Below are 22943 nucleotides of genomic sequence, written 5' to 3' on the forward strand. Positions count from 1 at the left end.
TCCCAAGTCCAAGCCACTGTCTCTTACCTATAACTGCCCAAGTCACCTGCTCCTCCTCTGGGATGTACAATCTATTCTACACACAGGGACTGGATCTCGCTTTTAAATGTGTCTCAGATCAGAGAGCTTCCAACAGCTTCTCTTCATACTTACAAAGATCCCCCAATCGTAACCAGAGCCCACAAGGTTCTTACATCTCTATCTTTATCTTCTGCCACCCTTCCTCCACTCTAGTCCCATTACTATTTTTCAAGTAAATAATTGATAGTTCTTCCTCAGGGCTTTGACACCTGCTCTTTTCTTCCTGCTTGAAATACCCCTTTTCTTGATATTCACATGCTTAACTCCTTCATGTTGCTCATGTGTCACCTCCTCAGCAAGGCTTTCCCTGACCCCCACTAAGTAAAATATAGCTTCTCTAATTCTTTTATCCTGTTTCTTTTACTTCAGAGAAATCATCACCACCTGAAGTTATAGATCTATCTTCATTTTTAAAAAATTATTATCTGTTTCCCAACTACAACATAAGCTCCATTAGAGCAGGAACTTACTCCATATGATTCACTATTATAACTCAACAGCCTAGAATAGTGTCTGGTACGTAGTATGTGCTCAATACATGGTGTTGAATGCATAAATAAATAAGTCATGACAAAGCATACTACTTTATCTCATGAGGGTGTTAGAGGAATTGATTAGCTATTACTTTATTTTTCTTTAACATTTTCAACCCAACCAGTACTGAAAACAAATTCATGATTTCTCGATAGAGGTTTTAGAATCTATCCAGAGACATTTTTTTAAAATGGGTACCTAGCTATCCATAGATTTAAAGAGATGATCTCTCTGCATACTCTAAGTCCACGACCAAAACATGTCAATGACCTGTATTTATTGGGACGATCTGTTCCCCTTTGACTCTTAAAATAAAAACAGTCTTTTATTTTTAGAAACCAGGATTTCCTTTCCCTGTAGAGGTTACAGCCCAGACACATTCAAACACTCAAATGTTTACAATGACTTTGGCAGACTGCTCACCCTGAGGAACCATGTTTCCCCAGTTTAGAAATTCCAGGTCTCTGAGGGTCTAATTCTCATTTTCTGTGCCACTGTGGGTATTCCTCAGTTGACTTATCAGAGTATCTTGACCTTATCACCTTTAGAAACTTCAGATTAAGCAAAGAAAAATTAATATGCTGATTCATCAAGTTAATAGATAACCACAAGATCTTGGTTCAGTTCACCTCTCTCACTTATCAACTACTACTTTCCACTCTCCTCTCAGCCACTCTTCTTGGGACTCACAACTGGCCCCATGCCTCATGGTCTCCTTCTTTGCTGTTCCTTTTGCCTGGAACACTCTTCCACCTAACATATACCTTTGCTTAATTCAGGTCTCTGCCCAAATATCTTTATATTATATACCTCACTGTGTTTAAGTATAATAGGCACAGAGCAGAGTCAGTTAATGGTTGTCAAATGAATGTTCCATAAACAGCATATCTTGGGATGCCTGGGTGGCTCAGTGGTTGAACATCTGCCTTCAGCTCTGGGAGTGGTCTCAGAGTCCTGGGGTTGAGTCCCACATCGGGCTCCCCTGAGGGAGCCTGCCTCTCCCTCTGCCTATGTCTCTGCCTCTCTCTCTGTATCTCATGAATGAATAAAATCTTAAAAAAACCAAACAGCATATCTTCATCATCCCTTCCCAATTCCTCACATTATCCACTGAATGAATTTTCCTTTACTTCAAACTAGCAGTCTATCTTGACACCCTTAAAATATGATTTTTTCTTAGTTATGAAAAAATTCACTTTATTGATTTAGCGAATTTTACTGAAATGTAAACAAATATTACAGCTAACAATTATTAATACAGTTTGCTAATTTGTGAACTAGCATATTTTAGGAGTTTATGATTTTGTTTCAGTACTTCTCTGGAATAATTTCCCCAGTTTCATTTTATAAGTTCCTACTGCCTAATTTCCCCAATTTCATTTTATAAGTTCCTACTGCCAATGTACTATAAAATAACCTCAATGTAAGTAGCTTCAAAGAACTAAAATTTTTAAAATATAGTTCTTAAACACATACATCAAAACCACTCCAAATACTTTATTTACATGTCTATGGGAACTGTATAATATGGCTACACAATTACTATTTGCAGGATTTTCCAATAAAAAAAATCAACAAAAGTATTCTTATTCTGTTAATTATTTGGGTCACAGTTGGGGTGCCTCAGTGGTGGAGTTAGTTGGGAGTCTGTCTCTTGGTTATGGTTCAGGTCATGGTCCCAGGGTTGTGGGATCGAGCCCTGCGTTGGGCTCCACACTGAGCAAGGCGTCTTCTTTGGGACTGTCTCTCCCTCTCCCGTTGCCCCTTCCCCTCATATGTGTGTTCTCTTTCTCTAAAGTAAATAAATAAATATTTTTTAAAAAATGGAATTACAGCTATAATTATTGAATACATATAATGTGCCATGATTTTGGATTTTAAAATACTGGAGAAAAATAAATTTAAATCTCTACAATCAACCAAAATGCATGCTAAAGGAATTAAATATAAAACAGATAGTTAAATAAATAAATCAGAAAGAAATACAAGAATATATTTGTCTGACTGGGGCAAGTCCTTTCTAATCATTTAAGGCAATAAGCATTCTGGTCCAGGATGGCATGTGAAGCATACACATTAAAGTTTCATATTCAAAAAAAATTAAAAATGAAGTTTCATTTCCATAAATTCTACTGAAACAGTAAAGTACAAAGGGAATTTAAACCATATTACCCCTGAGTATGGGAGTGGAGAGAGCCATGGAAGAACCAAAACTTCTAACAAGTATCAAGAAGATGGAAATCTGATGGCAACATATCACATTAGGTTGTCACCTTTCCTGGCTATGTATTTACATAGAGACTCTGTGATTTCCCTCGGTATAAGTTTATAGGGAACAGAGGTCTTATCTGCATCATTCACTGCTACATCCTCAGCACCTAGTATATTCCAGGTATATAAGAGGTGCTTAATGCATATTTATCTATTGGATGAATTAATAACCATCAATAGAAAATTAAAGAAACAAAGATGAGTCACTTTAACATATTACTATGCCACCTTTAAAATCCAATGCCAGTCACAAAAGTCTCAATAAATATGCTCTAAACAAATGAACAGGGATCCCTGGGTGGCGCAGCGGTTTGACGCCTGCCTTTGGCCCAGGGCGCGATCCTGGAGACCCGGGATCGAATCCCACGTTGGGCTCCCGGTGCATGGAGCCTGCTTCTCCCTCTGCCTGTGTCTCTGCCTCTCTCTCTCTCACTGTGTGCCTATCATAAAAAAAAAAAAAAAAAAAAAAAAAAAAAAAAAAAAAAAAAAAAAAAAAAAAAAAAAAAAAAAAAAAAACAAATGAACAACGATGGAAATAAAATCTTAAATGTTGTGAAAAATTTGCCATGATGCTCCAGTAAGTGAAAAAGATCATAAAATAGTAGACAATGAAACCCGTATGTTTGGGCAGCCTGGGTGGCTCAGAGGTTTAGCGCCACCTTCAGCCCAGGGCGTGATCCTGGAGATCTGGGATCAAGTCCCACATCAGGCTCCCTGCATGGAGCCTGCTTCTCCCTCTGCCTGTGTCTCTGCCTCTCTGTCTCTGTGTCTCTCATGAATAAATAAATAAAATCTTTAAAAAAAGAAAGAAACCCGTATGTTGTTAAAAATAAATGCATTCATAGAAAAAGGACTCGAAGAGAATCCAAAAATATCAACTGAAGATATATCTAGCAATGGTATTATGAAAGACTATATTATCTTTTGTGCCTTTTTGCATTTTTCAAGCTTCTCACTACATATGTATAATCCCTTTGTAATTAAGGAGGGGTGGGGAAGCTACTGTAAAACAGAAGGATTTAGTTCTGCTATTCTCTTGGAAGCACTATGCTATCTCTTCTCCCACTCTGTAGCCAGCCAGCTCACACCATGCCATGTGCCAGACTGTAGTCCCATTCTTCACACAGGAAAGGAGGGAAAAGTGGAGGTGTGGAAAGAAGGCAGTTATACAGACAGGCAAGAACCAGGCTATGGGTTGTACTCTGCAGTCTAGGATAGAATTTCATAGCCTCTTCAGGTAAGAATATATGCTAGCTACCTCTGTATGTGTGTACATCTGCCTATGTTGGGGTGGCACGCAGGTAGAGGTGCTTCCTCCACCACAGTGCAGTGACTAGCACCAAGATAGAATCATAGAAAGAGGGGATCCCTGGGTGGCGCAGCGGTTTGGCGCCTGCCTTTGGCCCAGGGCGCGATCCTGGAGACCCGGGATCGAATCCCACGTCGGGCTCCCGGTGCATGGAGCCTGCTTCTCCCTCTGCCTGTGTCTCTGCCTCTCTCTCTCTCTCTCTCTGTGTGACTATCATAAATAAATAAAAATTAAAAAAAAAAAAAAAAAGAATCATAGAAAGAACACCGCCATAGCAGAACAGGTCAGGCACACTTAACTCAACTACTTACTTATAGGTCATTACTGATCCATGCTTAGTGTCAGCTTCCTTACCTAAGTGCAAATAAATCATGTGGCTCTCTGTAAAGTCATTACAAGAGAGCCTGGCATATAGTAAAGTGCCATAAACAATCAATGTTATTATAGGGGAATGATATAAAACCAGTCACTGACAGATAAAACCCTATACTCCTACACTCCTAATTAAGCACGGATTCAATATGTATTTTCCTCCTACCATGTGCAAAATTGCTTCAGAGCAAATACGATAAGTTGCCGGCAGGGGCCCTCTGGGTGGTGCAGTCAGTTAAGCATCTGACTCTTGGTTTTGGCTCAGGTTGTGAACACAGGATCATGAGATCAAGCCCCACATCAGGCTTCCTGCTCAATTAGGAGTCTGCTAAAGTTTTTTTTTCTCTCTCTCTCTCTTTCCCTCTGCCTGTCTCCCACTCCCTCACTGTGTTCTCTCTCACACACTTGCTCTGTCTCTCTCTCTCAAGTAAATAAATAAATCTTTAAAAAAAATACAAAAATACTGATTCAAAGGGATACAGTACCCTGGGGTTTATAGCAACATTATCTACAATAGTCAAATTATGGAAACAGCTCAAATGTCCATCAGTTGATGAATAAATAAAGAAGATGTGGTATGTGTGTGTAATATTTCTCAGCCATAAAAAATACCCGAAATCTTGCCATTTGCAATGACATGGATGGAGCTAGAGTATAAGTCTAAGTAAAGTAAGTCAGTCAGATAAAGATAGATACCATATGATTTCACTCATATGGGGAACTTAAGAAACAAAACAAGTGATCAAAGGAGAAAAGGAGAGAGAGAGAGATTGAGAGGCAAACCAAGAAACAGACTCTTAGCTATGGAAAATAAGCTGATAGTTACTAGAAGGGAGGTGAGTGGAAGAATAGTGAAGTGGATGATGAGGAATAAGGAGTGCACTTATGATGAGCACTGAGTGTTATATTAAAGTGTTGAATCACTATATTTTACACTTGAAACTAATATTACACTCTATCTTAACTAACTGGAATTTAAATAAAAGCTTAAAATAAGGATGAAGCATGCAAATTAAGCTCTCTCACTGCCTTGACCCCCTAAGATATCTTCTGCTTTTATTCAACTTTTGTAAGGCCATGATGTCTAGAATATGGGCAACCATCTTATGACCAAGGGGATAAAGCCAAAGGAATTACAGAAATACCATTCTTGCAACCTGAGACTGTGGTGCGGTAGAAGAGACCCTAGAGCCCCCTACCTACAAACTCCATGTTAAACAAATTTATGTGCCTTATTTCTCAGTATTATTCTGTGGGTTTTCTGTGACATGGATGGATGGAATACATAAAAATGACCAGTAATCATTTCCTTCCCTGTATCCATGTCCATTTAGCTATCCTGTAATTTTTAGTGCTCTCCCACTCTGGCTCTGAGACCGACTGTGTGATTTGCTTTAGCCAACAGGATATAAGCAAGCATGATTCAAGTTCTGTAGACTAGCATTTGTGCTCTCTTGTTGCCCCTGAAACTTGCCATTGCCATGTAAATAGCACACATGTGCACACACACACACAAACAGAAAATTTTCTTCCAGCATTCAAAATAATTATTTGATTCAGCAAAGCGCTCATCCATGTCATTGATGAACATGTGAAGTTCTGATGTCTAACACCAGTGCTTCATTTATAACCTACCCACTCACATAAAATTATAAACCAACAGTCATGTCAGAACTACAACTGTTCATCATTTGTAGCCATAGGTTGCAACCATAGGATAAAAGAATTAAAAAAAATAGACAAAATTATTCTACGAGATATAATTGGCTATATGGAATTTCTAACAAAGGGTATTGCACATTCTATTACTTGTAAATTATATGCTATGTCACATTTTATATCATTAAAACTTCTAACAGTTTTTCTTCAGTGCTTCCTGTTAAACATTTACCAGCATAGTGCTGAGTAGGATGCAATGTGCCATCCCGCTCCTTAAACCCCAGATGTTGAGGCAAAGAAGAGATTCTGCCATTTCTCAGTCATGAAAAAAGATAATAAATTATTTTCCTCAAGGAAATGGTGCTCAACTGTTTAGGAAAGGATGGTACAATTAGGGACAGTGGGCTGCAACTTGCCTATAAACCTTCAGGGAAAGCTAGAACAATGGTTGGAGGCCAGGTGAGGAAGCTGGAGTTCTAAAAACAAGAACTTTTTATTTGCATTCCTCCCCACGAATGAACAATTATTTGTTTTACTTTACTTCCAGGCTTTCTAAAATGTTTGCACCAATTAGGAATAGGAATCAGGTAACAACCTCTTATGTGGGCCTCATTTTTGAGGACCTGTGCGGGTATCACCAACTTAACATAAGGTCAAAGGCCAAAATATGACATTAATTGAGAACAGTGATTTAAAAAACTTTCCTGATTTTTTTCATAACCTTTACTTTCTATTGCCAAAATATGTGCATGAAAATAAGATCAAGGAGGCTAACAGTTTATTCCCTCCCCACATTTTCCTCCCAAAGTCATATGAGGAATAGAGTGTGGGAGGAGTGCAGGACAGATCTCAGGCTGGGGAAAATCAACCTCTTAGTTAAAAGAAATGGGAAGAGACATTGTTTGACTGTTTGGAAAAGGAAAAGTATAGAAAGAGAAATAACAAGACAGTGGATTTTTTTTTCTAATACAGAGAGAAAGGAAAAAAGTAAATTGGAAAAAGCAAGTTGCTGTGGTGGGGGGGAAAAAAACGTGAAAAGAGAGAGCCAAGAAATGTAAAGGGCAGTATAGAAAAAATGAAGTGGCATATAAAAGAAACAGGAAGAGGAGGGAAAAAGAGCCAGAGAGAATGATTAGTTTCTAATTTGCTGTGCCATGATGAGTATTTCAGAATCCATTCTGCTAATGCTTGCCAAACTTCCTCCTTAAATTTAGGAGGCTGGCCATTTTCCCCCACATTTTAGGAGTCTGGGTCCTTGAGTGTTCTCAGTTTGATAATAGCTATAAATGAAGTCAACTGGAGGCTGGTGTTCACACAGTATTCTTATGCATTCTGTCTGTTAGAGTCTACATTTGATATCCTGACTTCTCGAGACATTCCTGAGACAGTAGACACTTGCTATTTTTGGCAGATAGGATCCGTTCTTCCTTCTTTTGGAAATGGTATCTATGCTTCCTGCTTCCTTTGGCAAGTCTCTTTTTTTTTTTTTTCCTCTTTTATTCCTACAACTTCCTTTTCTCTCTCCACCTCAGGGAGAGCCACTGTAATATGCTTCATGTGTATCTTTGGTTTGTACATGCATGCATATATTTGATTTATAAAAATAACATTATGCAACATACCATTTTAGTCCTCTTTTGCTTTTGAGATGTATCCATGCTGCTGTGTGCACATCAAATCCATAGTTTCTGCCAGCTGCATTCCTTTGTGTCCACTATAATCTACTTATCTGCTTTTCTAGTGAGACATCCAGATTTCTACCAACTCACTGCTCCCCCCCATCAATGCTACAATAAAATAAGTTGATCTATGCTCCTCATGTATCTGTGTAAGAAATTTCTTGAGGCCATATGTACCCAAACTGAGTTATAATATTTGTATAGTTTGACTTAACTAAATAGTAACAGATTGCTCCCCCGGATGGCTACACCAGTCTCCACTTTCATCAGCAATACCTAAGGCTTCCTAATTACACAGATCCTCAATAACAGTTGGCATTATCCAACTTTAACTTTTTTCGCATTTTAATAGATGAAAGATGACATCTCATAATTCTTCTAGTTTGCGTTTGTCTAATTATAAAATGATTTGAGATTGTGGGCATTAGGAGTTTCTTCCTCTGTAAGTTAGCTGTTCCTATTGTTTTATTTTTCTTTTGGTGTTGCTTTCTTTCTGTAGTCCATTTTTTGAAACTCTTTTTTTTTATTTTTTTTTAAGATTTTTATTTATTTATTCATGAGAGACATAGAAAGAGGGGCAGAGACACAGGCAGAGGGAGAAGCAGTCTCCATGCAGGGAACCCTACCTGGGACTCGATCCTGGATCTCCAGGATCCTGCCCCGGGCTGAAGGTGGCGCTAAACCACTGAGCCACTGCGGCTGCCCTCTTTGTATTCTATATATTGGTCCCTTGTTGTGTTTTAGATATTATGAGTATCTTCCCCCATATAGTCATGTTTATCAATGTTGCTGATGGTGCCCTTTAGTGAGCAGAAATCCTGTGTTGTCATCAAATTCTTCAGTTTTTCATTTTATGATTTCACTCTTGAAATTTTGTTTAGGATGGCCTTCTTCCTTCTCTCCATTACAAGACAGTTTCCTAAATTTTCTTTGATTTAATTTATAATTTTAGCTTTCATACTTCTATCTTTCATCTACCTGGAATACATCTTTGTGTATCAGACTTAAAATGCATGTTTTATTTTTTCCATAAGCCAATTTTCCCAATATCATCTATTAATCCATCTGTTCCTCATTGATCTGTGGTGTAAGTCTTTATCATACATAAGATTCTCCCATATATATCACTTTAGTTCTGAGCCTTTCATTCAATCTTTTCAGTCTCTCTCTCTCTGTTCTTGTACCAATAAAACTTAAAAGAAATTATTATGACTTGGTATTCTTTTACTATTTCATGGTCAAATCTCTTTGTTTTCCTCTTCTTGAGGTTGCTTCATTTACTTCTGAATTTGTATTTTTCCATAAAAAATTTGTAATAAATTAGTGTTTTTTAATCTAACTGAAATTGTGATCCAGTTTAAGTTAGGGAGGTTTGACATCTTAATAATATTAAATTATATCATCCTACAAGCATGGACTGTCTCTTTTCATATACATCATCTATTATGATTTTTATTAAAGTTTTAATATTCCCCATGGAAGCCTTATATAAATTCAATTATGTTAATTTCTAGATATTTAATACTTTGCATTACTTTTTTCCCTTTGTAATGTCTAGTTGATGTCTCCTAGTATAGAAAAATATTACTGATTGATTTATGAAAGCTGATCTTGCATCCAGGACCTTGGTTGACTTAATCTATCCAGAAGTTTGCCTATAAATTTTTCAGGAGTTGTTTTCTTTTAAGATAGATGGTCATTTCATTTGCAAATAATGAGAGATTTATCTCTCTCATTCCAATCCTTCCATTTCTTTTCTTTTTTTTTTTTTTTTTCTACAGTGCTGTTCTCTGTTCTTGGGGCACCTGGGGAGCTCACTCTCTGTTAAGCCTTTGGCTCAGGTCATGATCCCAGGGTTCCAGGATCAAGCCCCACATGGGGTTCCCTGTTCAGTGGGGAGCCTGCTTCTCCCTCTCCTGCCATTCCCCCACCTTGTGCTCTCTGGCTCTATCTCTCTGTTAAATAAATAAAATCTTTCTTAAAAATTAAAAAAAAAATAAAGGGTTGGTCTTTACCTATTCACTTTTTTAATGTTCCAAAATATCTACTAAGCTTTTCCATGAAATCTAATTATTTTGTTTTTTGTATGTGATACCTCCCAAATTAATAAGTACCTTATTCCCAAAATATATTTTTCATAAACAGGTATTAAACCTTATAAAATGCTTTCCTGGGATCAATTAAGATAATCATATGATTTTTTTTCTCCTTTTATCTAATAGTAGATGAATTATTCTGACATATTTTTTAAATATCAAATATAAAGCTCTACTTTATCATAATGCATTATTTGTAATACACGGTAGGATCTATTTAGCTATTGTTTTACTTTGGGTTGTGGTGTCTACAGAAAAACAGATCTTTTCCTCTGTTGTGCTCATCAGGCTTTAAAATTAAGATTACATGAGCTGGACAACTTTTGCTCATTTCAATTTTCTGGAACAACTTTCGACAATAGGAATTAGAGTCCCTTAAAAGTTTGGTATGATTGATTTACAAAGCCAACAATGGTTGTATGTTTCTAATAGTTAATTGGTTAATTTTAACCCTTCATTGCAGTGCATGTACTCCTAGCTCTCAAGGTGGGGCATGTATTTTAAACCTACCAATTAGCAAAATCTGTTACCTTTGCTACAGTGAGTGGTTCAGGGATTGGGTATATTACCTTAATTGGCCCAGAGAAAATAAAACCCAGAATTTTTGTATGTGTGTGAACAGTTGAAGAGTTGAAAAACTGCAGCTCTTCACTGTCTGGCTTAGTGGCATAAGAATATGAACCTTGGAATCATTAAGGGGAGAGATTGTGGACTTTAGCAGCTCACTGTGTAGACTGGAGCCAAATGTAAGATCAACTAAGCCAGGAGATATACCCTAGTGGTACTGTTTGAGTCCTAGATAAAACCAAGTCCACCCCTAGTCAATACAGTTCGGTGTACCAAGATCCACAAGAAAAATATTTCATTTTTCATCACATGATTCCTAAAAACTTGGTCCTAAAACTTCAGCCTATAAACTCAGATCCTCCTTGGTTCTTTGTGGATTACTGGCCCCCTGCCCCTAAAACACTGCCTGAGGGAAGTAGACAACTCCCTGATCCTTGTGGTGATGACCTGAGTCCACATTTTTTGCTTACTCTCAACTGTGCTGGGACAGAGCCTTCTTACTCAGTAGGCTTGATCTCACTTTCAGACCCTGGTTTTCTTTCGACCTTGTGAACAACTAGATTTCTCTTTAGCTCTCCACCCAATCAGCATCGCCACACAATGCCGTGGTCACAGTGTCACAGATTTGGAGATAAAGTAGAGATTTACCAATTACTACAGTCATTTTTCACTCAATTTTCATAGTCAGTTGTAGACATAGTGTGACATTACAGTTTCATAATCTAATGAAGGGGAAAAAACAGGAAAAAATATCTTGATATATAGTCATATCTTTATATCTATAATGGTTATACATATATATTTTTTTTCCTTTAGTAAGTTCTGGCACTCTCAATACCCCCACTGAGTTTCTAGAACATATGATATCATTTCAAAGACATATGACAGAGAAACAATGTTTAGATTTCTAAAAGTGACACAAACTGAATTTTAACTGTAACAAACTGTTGTACCAAGCTATGTTTAAAAACTTTACATTTAGAAACAATGACACATGCTGCCAAAGTCTGTTTGAAGTGTTCTTTCTCTGTACTATGCATAAAGACTTTCTATGTTCTTAAATCAAAATTTAATCAGTGATGAAGGTATATTCAAGATTTTGAAGATTTCTTTTTCTATATTTTGAAAGTATACAAATGGTAGTTCATTTTTCATGAATTAAACTTTCAAGAATGAAAGCAACATTCCAAAAAAAAAACCACTAACAGTCTTTGGTATATCACTTTAAAGCAAGACAAAACTTCCACGGAAACTGGCCAATGTCTGTCCTTCATTCAGTCCTTACTGGAGGAAAACAGGACTAGTGTAGATATGGAGTAGTCATGTGATCTAAAAGGAACTATGCTGGAACGTCTGGATGGCTCAGCAGTTGAGCGCCTGCCTTCAGCTCAGGGTGTGATCCTGGGATACGGGATCCAGTCCCACATCAGGTTCCCTGCATGGAGCCTGCTTCTCCCCTCTGCCTATGTCTCTGTTTTTCTCTCTCTGCTTCTCTCTCTGCGTGTCTCTCATGAATAAATAAATAAAATCTTAAAAAATAATAATAAAATAAAAGGAACTATGCCACTGGTCCTTCCCAAACTTCATTGCAGGCTGGTGTCTTTACCATGTAATCAGAAAGTCTGAGGTTCTGCAGACAAAGCTCTGTAAGTCCGCATAGTGGCAAAACCACAGTAGTCGTCCCAGATTTGAGAGATGTGTTATTTCATAAATTACGTGAAAGGCTCAGGACTCACCAATACAACTGCCGTTTGAGATAGCTGTTCATGAATTTTATGAAAAGGGGAGAGTGGCCAAGGACCAATCTCTATGCTTCTCTTAACTTAAATATATTCTCTGGTAGAAAAGACTTTTCGACTTTGAAGTTTCTGTGTCTTAGTCCATCCAGGGGCCTGGCAAATAAACAAGAGAATTTATTCTCCGTTCTAGAGGCTGGTAGTTCAAGATCAGAGTACCAGTATGATTGAGTGAGGGCCCTCTTTTAAATGGCAAAATTCTGTTTCTTGACATGGAGGAAGGGGATACGGAGCTCTGTGATGTCCCTTTTTAGAAGAATACTAATCTTAAAAAACAAAAGAAATGAGTAAACAAGCAAAAAAATAGAATCAGATCTATGGAGAACAAACTAATGATTGCCAGAGGGGATGGAGGTGAGGGGTAGGCAAAACAGGTGAAGAGGAATGAAAGATACAGGATTCCAGTTATGGAGTAAGTCTCAGGAATAAAAGGTACAGCATAGGGAGTATATTCAATGATATTTTAATAGTGATATTTGATGACAGAGGGTGGCTACACTTCTAGTGGGGATAGCATAAGGTATAGAGATGTCAAATTGCTATGCTGTATACCTGAAATTAATGTAATGTTATGTGTCAACTATGTTTTAAAAAATTGTTTTAAAGAGTACTAATCCCATTCAGGAGAGTTCTACTCTACTGACTTAAGAACCTCCCAAAGGCCACATCTCCCAATACCATCACATTGGGCATTAGGATTTTAGCATATGAAACTTCAAGAGGACACAAACATTGAGACTACAGAACCCTTATAGCATATAAACTTCCATCTTTCTAATTTTAGACTTGTCTGTGTAGTCAAAAGACTAAATATCATTTATTTACAACCCAGAGTTTTCAACTATATAAAAAATAACAATTATTAAGATACTGTATAGGATTATTAACAAAGATCAGCAGGGTTAACATCATATTGCCGGTAAACTAGAACAGCTCCATACCCCCCTTAATGAGTATCTAAAGTCTATCAGCTGTTTCACTATTCTTAGGTTCTAGCATGGTGCCTCGGCATACAGACAAGCATCATACTAACTCCTAAGGATTCTGGGATGAAAGCTATTTCCCGCTTTCAAGGAACTCCCAGTCTAGTAAGAGAGCTGGAGAACCATGCAGTATTTCCACAATGATAAAGCTAATGCAGGGTACCAAGGAAACATGGATAAGGGAGGTACCCAGCTCCATTTGAAAGCTACATGGAGAAAGTGTCACCTCACCTGAGTTTTGAAGCATCAGATGAAGCTGGGCAAAGAGAGAGGGGCATGTGCAAATACACAGCACTCCACGAGAGTGACTAAGGACTGTGTATAGCTATAACAAATCATACTTCAGGAGACTGGCAGGAGAGCTAGGCAGGGAACAAAACCCTTTATCATCATAACAAGGACTTTTTGTTTTATTATATACATAAAAGAGTTCAATCATTTTGCTTTGTTTTGTTTTGTTTTTAAATAGAAACATGGCCTGATCATAAATGAGGTTTCCCACAGACTGGTTTAAAGGGAGTGAGAGTAGGAGCAGCAGAGATCCACACAGGAAATGCTGAGGGCCTTCCCCAGGGCAGAGCAGTGGGGGAAGAGACAGGGGTAACAGATTTGAATACAGAGGGGGAAATGTGCACAGGGAAATGATAAAGTCAAGACAATGCTAAGATATGAGGATTGAGCCACCAGATAATTCATGTTTACATTCTTTAAAATTAGGAATATAGGGGAAGAAGAGACTCGAGAGGAGATGAGGAATTATTCTAGGAGCTATGAAATGCTGGCATGCAAGGTCTGTTTCCTGGGTGTGCCTTACTTTCTGAATGCACTGCTCAAAAGCTAGTAATTTTCTGCCAAAATTATAGTTTCCTCCGAGGTAAATAGAAAGCTCTTCTCACCAAGAGAAGAAGATAAAAGCATGGAAAGGAAAAGAAGAAAAAAGGAAAAAAGAAGATATGTCAATGAGCAGAATGAAGAACATGAAAGAAGAGAGAAGTGAATGTGGCTGTCAGAGCAGAGGGGTGGGGAGGATGGGTGAACTAGATGAAGGAGATTAAGAGGTAAGAACTTCCAGTTATAAAATTAACTAAGTCACAGAGATGTACAGCACAGGGAATGTAGTCAATAACATTGTAATAACTTTGGATGCTGAGAGATGGTAACTAGACTTAGCATGGTGAGCACTGAATAATGTACAGAATTGCTGAATCACCATGTTGTATACTTCAAAGGAATATAACATTGTGTGTCAACTATATTTCAATTAAAAAAATAAATTACTTCTCTTGGTTCAAAATGGAAGGGAAGGGAAAGGGAGGGGAGGAGGGAAGGAGGAAGTAAGGAAAGAGGGCAGAAATGATAACCACAGAGAACAGAAAGACAATAGAGTATGAACCAAACCTGAGTAGTTGTCCAGATGCAACTCCAAGGTGACTACAGTGAGTCTTCAAACCCTGGTGACCCAGCAAACCATGAGAATAAAAATTCCAGACACAGCCTGCAGTTCAGCAGGAGGTCAGAGACCTCAGACATCTCTTTTAGTAAAAATTTGTTCTCTCTCTAAGGAAGCTAAGGAAGGAGGGGATTGAGCAGGGTATATTTTACTTCTTTTTCCACATTTGCAGATAGCCGGCAAATATATAACTGTAGAAGTTTAACTACAATATCAGGACTTATTTATATCATTTTTTATAAAAAGTCAATTCCTTAATTGAGCTTTAGAGCACAAGAGATTCAAATTCCACCAAGCTGTTGGGTGTAGTCCATACATTAACTTTGTTGGCCAATATGTTAAAATTGGGAGATTTCACATAATTTCTGATTTCTCCAAAGTTGGGACCAAGAGAGGATGCCTTCAGATGCAGAACATGTTTATTTTGAAACCTTAATCTACCACTCTTGAAGAAAAGAATGTTCTTGTCATATCAGTTATTTTTCATAGTGTGCTTATATTTGATAAAAGCACATTCCCTTCCAGTAGAAATAAGTTTTTACATATAAGAGTTCCTATACTTAAGAATTCTCAATTTATAAACTTTATACGTAAAGCTATGCTCCAGAGAATAGTGTGTCAATATTGCACAGATGGTGTCCATTAGTCCTATGCAGTCATTTTGGTCTTAACCATCACAGGTTTCCATAAGGAGACTTTTAATTGTGTTAGGTTTCAAAGGTTCCACAAGTGTAGTTAGCACACACTACTGAGATGAGGTGCATAGTCAGTAAGAGTGGAAAGTGCTAGTGAGGTGAGGCATACTAGTAGGAAGCAAGCAAAAAACGAAAAAATGAAAAAGAGTAATTGAAACTATGCCAAGTACATGGAATTCACATGAAGGCAGAAGTTGGGACTGTGCGTCGAAGGTGCCCACTTCACAGGAGCAAAGAAAGGGTATGCTGTGGCAAAACTCACTAAGTGAAAACTCATAAAGGAGAGCACTCACTCCTACAGAAAATCTATACTGATATTTTTCTTTATGACTAAGAAACTGGATATTAGTCACTGCCAAATATTTCTTCTTTATAAAAATACAATTCAATTTTTTCACATTCAAAGCCTATGGTCAAAAGTTAAAATAATCTGACTGACCTACACTTGATTATAAACACATGCAAAGGCTTCAGAAACACAGACAGACCTCCCCAATGTTATTAAATAAGAGACTATTGTGTACAGTGACTGGGCAAGAAGCACAGTTTACTATTTTTGTATGATGGTAGTTTTCAATAGCTCTCTTATTTCCTTTTTTAATAGGCAGCATTCCATTCAGCCAACCCCAAATTCCCTCTTTCCTCATACTGGAGAAATTGTTCTGCAATCTACTTTGCAGAGTCACTGAGTTATGCCCATGAGAGAGCACACACAGTTCGATCCTATTTGCACTAGCGGCTCATTAGAACAGCTTCTGGATTTCAAATTCACTTTAAGGGGACCCTTGGATTGCACCAACTGGAATTTTCTCACCTTCAATGAACATTAAACACATTAGCTAAAATACATACTAGGGAATTATTTCTTGATTGGGGGAATCAAAATTCTTGATTGCTACCCAGATGCTCCAATCTACCAAGCCTTACAACACAGCTGATTCCATTTCAGTCTTTCTAGATCCTTTGTGACATATATATTGCATATATATATATATATAATATATATATATAATATACATAGACATTTATAGCAATAGATTGTTAGTTTTTGTTTTTGTAGCTTATGTTTTTTATTTTTTTGGCAGCTTATGTTGATATAATAGCAGGCAGCTATTATATGATATATAATATACATATAATAGATAAGTATGTAAATAATAGCTTCTTGTTTGTTTTAATAGTCTATATCTATAAAGTTACTTTGTAAAAGTTTATCCTAAATAAAACTCTTACAGAATTGGTGGTCCTAGGCACACCCCTGTTCACTACATTTTATAATGTTTCAATTTTAATTACCATTTTAACCTCTTATTTTAAGTAACCAGTATTGAAATCCCATTAAAATAGAAAATATGTTCCCTTGCCTCCTTAAGTGTATCTTGTTAAACATAACTTGAAGTTTTAAACATTAGCTTGAAGTCACCATAATAAATGTCAATAATTACTGAAAGCAACAGAGTAGGCCATCAAAAAGCACAGGCATTTTAAAGCCCTGGGCTCAATGCTCAAATTCATCAACTAATTTGGGCTGTCTGAGCCTTGGATTGCTTACCCACAAAGCGGGAATAAGAACACATTTCTCATCTGGTTGTTGGGATGAGTTAGATAATTAACAGTACTCAAAAACAAGTCATCATTTCTCTAGAAGGCTGGTGGAGTATACTCGGAATCTGCTGAGATAGGTGAAATGTTGCTTCTAGTCTAAACAGCTCCACACTACTGCACTTTTAGAGTGCTCGGGCTTGATTTTATTACTTTTGACTATCTGCCTGTCACGGTATCATAAGCTCATGCTGTCACTGGTATCATTATGTTAGCCAGTGGTCTAACAAGTAAAATAAAAAGGGAGCACAGGATACATAAATAAAAGAAGCCTTCCTGTACATAGAAGAGTTCGCTTTCCTCTTGTGAGCAAGACAAGGGAGTTTCCCTAAATAAAGATATTCTCAAAGGAAAATGGGAGAAGAGATGTTTCAAACTGATTTACACCAATTGGGTCAGTAACAACTGCTCAATTCTTTTGATAAACATACGAGTAGTCTTGGATAATCAGCAAAATGTGTTTTACTGAAAACAAGTCCCAGACTGAACTAGATCACAAGTTCAAACAAGCAGTAGCAAGCAGGCATATACCACCATGCCACCTGTTACTGTAGACTCTTGAACTCCCCTCTCTTTTTTTTTTTTTAAGATTGATTTATTTATTTATTTGAGAGAGAGAAAGTATGGAGGGATATGGGAGAGAGAGAGAATCCAAGCAGACTGCATGCTGAGTGCAGAGTTCAATGCAGGGCTCAATCTTACAGGCTTGAGATCATGACGTGATCTGAAACTAAGAGTCAAACTCTTAACCTATTGAGCCACCCAGATGCCCCTTCCGTCCTTAGTCTTTTTAAGGCACTCCACATACCAAAGATTTACCATTCCACAAGGATCAGCTAGCCCTCTAGTCAAATCAGAATACAGAATGCTCCTTGGGGTGGACCCATTGGCATTTTCCCCTGTGATTCTTCTGCTAAAGAATATGCAGAGAGAACTGGCTACAGGAGCACCTTATCTAGTTAATATATTCTGTCTGGTGACTTTTGGCTCATCCTGGATCCAAATGCAATCTAGGCAATCTAAATTACCCCTCTCTTTCTCTGATTTGTTGATTATAATCTACTTTAAATTTATAAATTAGAATAGTCTGTATTGGTTCTGTTTTTTTTTTTTTTTGTAGATAGATTGATTTTGTTTTTATGATGACACTTATACTACAGAACAGAAGTACTTAGGGATATTTATCCCACAGACATACTGAATCAGAATGTCCATGGTGGGACCCGCATGCATAATTGAGGGGTTAGAAAAGGAAAGATCCTATTTGGTTCTGATATACACCCTTGATAAAGAACCACTGGAGAACTGCCAGTCAGTGATAATAATGAACTAGATTTTCAAACTAGTCTTTCTCCAATGGGGTGTATACATGTGTTTATATGTGTGGGTATGTGTGTATAAAATTCTGGGGATATATATATATATATATATATATATATATATATATATATAGTGCCTTATATATATATATATAATGCTGAGTAGGCTTTTTAAAACTAGATCACTTTAAAAGTATCACAAGGTAATAAGGAATCATTAGCTCAACACTGAAGGAAAAACAGGAACCCAGAGAAATAAGCTAGCATGGAAGTTTTCTTTCCACAAGTCTATTAGCCAGTTCTGACAAATTTCAAAATTCCTGGAGATTTAAACTTTTGTCTTCATGTCCTCACTAGCAGAAAGCAACTGAAATCAAAAGCCCAGACTGACACAAGGTACCCTGGCAGAAACAAATATTGTTTCCTTTTGAATCCCAACCTAAATGTAGAGTACAGGTAAAATAGAATGGATTTGTAGTCCAAACTGGCATTATGAAGATCCTCCAGAGAAATTCAAGCCTTAAACTTAGTTGGTGCTAGACTCAAAGTGTCACCTGGTACCCAGCAAAAGCAAATATAGATTATTTCCAGAGGAAGTTATCTTAATTCCAGAACTCAACTAGAGTCACATGCTCCACCAACTGAGCCAGCCAGGCACCCCACAGTGGTAAATTTTAACCAAAAAGGAAAAGTGTGGGAGGGGTTATAATTGGAAAAGCTGTCAGTGTTCTTTTCCTTGACCTGATGATGATTGCATGAATTTGTGCTTTATAATATTCATTAAATCATACTTTCAGCTTTATGGATTCTCTTAATTTCATATTATATTTTCTAATGAAAGCAATATTTAAAAAAAAACAGAAGAAGAAAGAGTAATAGAAAGAGGGAAGAAGAGAAGAAGGAAAGAGAAGAAAGAGGAGAAGAGGAGAAGCAACAATGAGTGAAATCCCAAGTTCCATAAGACAAGTGACTGTATCTTTTCTCTTCAGTGTATAAGGTCAGATCAGTTCTTAACCATACAATGCCTTCAGTAAACCCTCCCCACTGCCCACTATGTTCACTGTAGGCTCTAGTTTGGTCATTGTCTTGATTTTTAGTTCTCTTCGACAGCTTTCTCAATGAGCAAAAAACTATGACATAATACATCTTGGAATAAGTATTCAAGGAGCAGGGGAATTAGGATATCATAGGATGACACTTGCTCAATACAATTTTAGACCCATTTAATCTTATAGTCATCATTCTTACGGGTATGATAAGTACTCCAACTGTGGCTTTCTTTTCATAGGTGTTGTCCATGAGTCTCACTAATGCTGAACAGTCCTGTCAATATGGTCATCCATGTCATGCTCTCCAGATATAATATAAGGACATGGGACTTTTTACTCTACCTCAGCAGGAATAGAAGTACTACCTGTAATTTATATATGTATCCTCCATGGACTTGATTTTGAGCACCCTAAAAAAATTTTAGTTGGAAAAATGTGGCTGCTGAACGGAATTCATGACTTCTATAGATTTGGAAAATAAATAATAAATCACTGGTAACTGAAATAAATAATAAATTTTAGGGACCAAAGAATGTGATCCTTTAAAATGTGAAACTTTAGTTCAGAATTTAAGATTACAGATGTTTGAAGGTAGGGGAAAGAGAAAAACAAACTTTTATTATTAACATTTGCTCAACATACAGCACATTCTTTGGGGTCACTTTGGTAACACTGGCTGCCCTGAACTTAAAAAAACAGACTAAACTAATCAATCCCTGACTGTTTTGAGGGAGAAACTCTACATAAGAGTAGGAATTTGTTCTCTCTCCCAACGGAATCATGTTTTACTTCACATATACTCTCCAAAAGGAATGGTTTTTACTCCATGCTTTCTTATTTAATGTTTTTAAAGTATGTAGCTAATCTTATATTACTCCTAATTATAATCCCCAGCCCTCACCCCTAAAATCCTCATTTCCATGCTACCAGACTTTCCTGAATCTTTTCTGCCCCCGAAACAAAAAACATACCTAGATTTTCTGCTCTATCTTAGTGATCTATCCAGGTTCTGGAGGTCTTGTTTAATTGGTCTACAGAACTCCAATTCTAAGAAAAAAATCTCACACAATAATGCCACCCAATTTATCTCCGTTGAGTGTTCATCCAGCTGGAAAACCCTCAGCAATGGGGGCTCAAACTCAAATCAGGATCCATCACCCAAGTAGCTGAAATTATAAGGAAGTTCTAATTAATTCTTGTAAATGGTTACCAGTTGGCCTTTGCTGTGCATTCTGGAGCCATGCAAAATATTTCTATTCTCTCATCCTTAGACAGGTCTATCATAAATACCTGAAGGGAGTTCTATTTTCTTATATCTGGGTTAAACATAGTGCATTCTGTCAACTGTTCTTCAAAAGATACAGTTTCAAGATCCATCACTGGACCGAACTCCATTTCGTCAATGTTTTCTCCCAAATAAAGTGCTCAAGCTGAACATGTTACTTTGTACTTAACCTATGTTAATTATGAATTAATATTAAATATGCAGCCTAGAATAAAGTCTATTTTTGTCAGCAACAGCATACGGTCAACTGAAGATCAGCAAACCCTTCAAAATCTCTTTTGCTCTCATGCACAGTTGTATCTTGTGTAATTAATTTCAATAGTTATGTTTAGTTTTATACTAGTATGTAATAAATATCACCCTGTTAATTACAGAACAACTTTTGAGTTGCTTCAAAGTATTTACCTTTATTCTTTCAACTAAGAAGTTGAAATCCGTTAACATTCAATGAGTATTTACTGTTCTGTAACAGAAAATTGGTTGTTATTTGAAAGATAGGAAACTGAAATCCAAAACTTTAAAGTGATTTGCCTTGGAATCAACATTTCTATCTAGTCTGTGTGACTCCAAAGTGTATGCTATATACCTCCCTGTTCTTTACTAACCATCCCACTACTTTAGATATGCACAGAATTGGCAAGTAGGCCTTCTAGTCTTTATGCAAGTCACTGATAAGCTTCTGAGTGGGGCAAGGCCCAAGGATGGAACCTCCCATAGGGAGACATGGTGACCCATCAAACACCAATCCCTGATGGGTTAACTTCACAATTAAGAACTAAGAAAACCATCTCTATCAAGCCCATAGTTTTTCATCAATTCTGTAACACCATCAAAAGTAATTTTGTAAAAAAAAAAAAAAAAGTCCAGACTTAACATAACACAAAGTTCCAGGCATACCCTTGAATCACGTAATTATTTAAAAAGAGATACCAAGGGTTAAACTGAGGCATATTAAAATTTTAAGTTTATCTGAGCAAAAATCCCTTGGAATAGGACAATGCCAAACCAGAAGTGGTTAAAAATTCTCCACCAATGGGAGCCAGGGGCAAGACCTTTATATGGAAGACCCAAAAGGAAATTATTTGATTGGTTATAGCTTAAGTGCTTGCCTTATTCAGGAAAGCCTAGCTGGCTGTTTGTGATTAGTTGTCCTTAGGTTTTGATTTCTTAACCCTGAGGCATTACAGGCTTAGGTTTGGGTTTATTAATGCAAGTTACTAAGTCATTAAAACAACCTGTGTCTAATGGCCTCCTTATTTAATTAATTTAGCACAAGTTAGTAAAGCACAATTTCTTCTTAGATTGTAGAAGCCATGCCATCACCTCCTGTTAAAAATCACTGCTCCGCTTCTGAATGTTCACACAGTTTCATGATCTATTTTGAAATTCTGCTGAAGGGTCTGAGGTTAAATTTACTAATTGGGAATTTATAAATTCTTCTGTTACCCTCTCTGGAAAATTATTTTTAATCTCTTAGAACTCTTTGGTTCTTTGAATCTGTAAAGATCCCACAGTCCCTGCATGGTGAGTCTGGACTCACAAGAAAACCCTTCATTACCTAAGGGCTCACTCCTGTTTCCACATATCTTCAGGCATCAAGTTCCTGTTAGCCAGCTATTTTCTACCTCTTGAGTTGGAAGCTCCTTCTCTTTGATTAAAAAAAAAAATCAGAGATGCCTGGGTGGCTCAGCAGTTGAGCACCTGCCTTCAGCCCAGGGCATGATCCTGGAGTCCCAGGATCCAGCCCTGGGCTCACTGCATGGAGCCTGCTTCTCCCTCTATGTTTCTTCCTCTCTCTCCCTCTCTCTCTCTCTCTCTCTCTGTGTGTGTGTGTGTGTGTGTCTCTCATGAATAAATAAGTAAAATCTTTTTTTAAAAATCAGACAAAACAATAACTAAATGCTTCTGTTACCTCTGTCATCTAGAAATATCAAATAACAGGTCTCAAACATAAGCCTACCTCTCCCATGGTCTTCTTATTCTAGAAGTAACTTCAAATACCTTTTTTTGGGCAGGATGCTATATATTTTAGATTACTCCATGCCCTAAACTTTCTGAAAGCAGTTTTAAAAGATGTTCCCCCTCTCTTTTATAAACATCTTTGATTACATATGTCTCAGGCCCAGCATGATACCCGCTGTTCTGAATCTGGGAGGCCAAGTCACTCTTTCTTCTCTTTCGAGATTTTATTTTAAT

General features: G+C 37.2%; 1 protein-coding gene across 4 annotated transcripts in view; it reads right to left on the bottom strand.

Annotated features, from left to right (window-relative positions):
• PRKD1 (protein kinase D1) overlaps window positions 1–22943 on the bottom strand; it is a 329820-nt gene that overhangs the window by 177117 nt on the left and 129760 nt on the right. Inside the window, exon 1 of one of the 4 annotated variants that reach the window (XM_072838105.1) lies at window positions 28–147. The exons of the other annotated variants lie outside the window; for them this stretch is intronic. The gene's annotated coding sequence lies outside the window, so the exon portion shown is untranslated. Of the gene's footprint in view, window positions 1–27; window positions 148–22943 lie in introns of those variants that run through there. 4 annotated transcript variants of the gene reach the window in all.

Source organism: Canis lupus, chromosome 9 (genome assembly GCF_048164855.1).
Source record: "Canis lupus baileyi chromosome 9, mCanLup2.hap1, whole genome shotgun sequence".
Classification (NCBI taxonomy): Eukaryota; Metazoa; Chordata; class Mammalia; order Carnivora; family Canidae; genus Canis; species Canis lupus.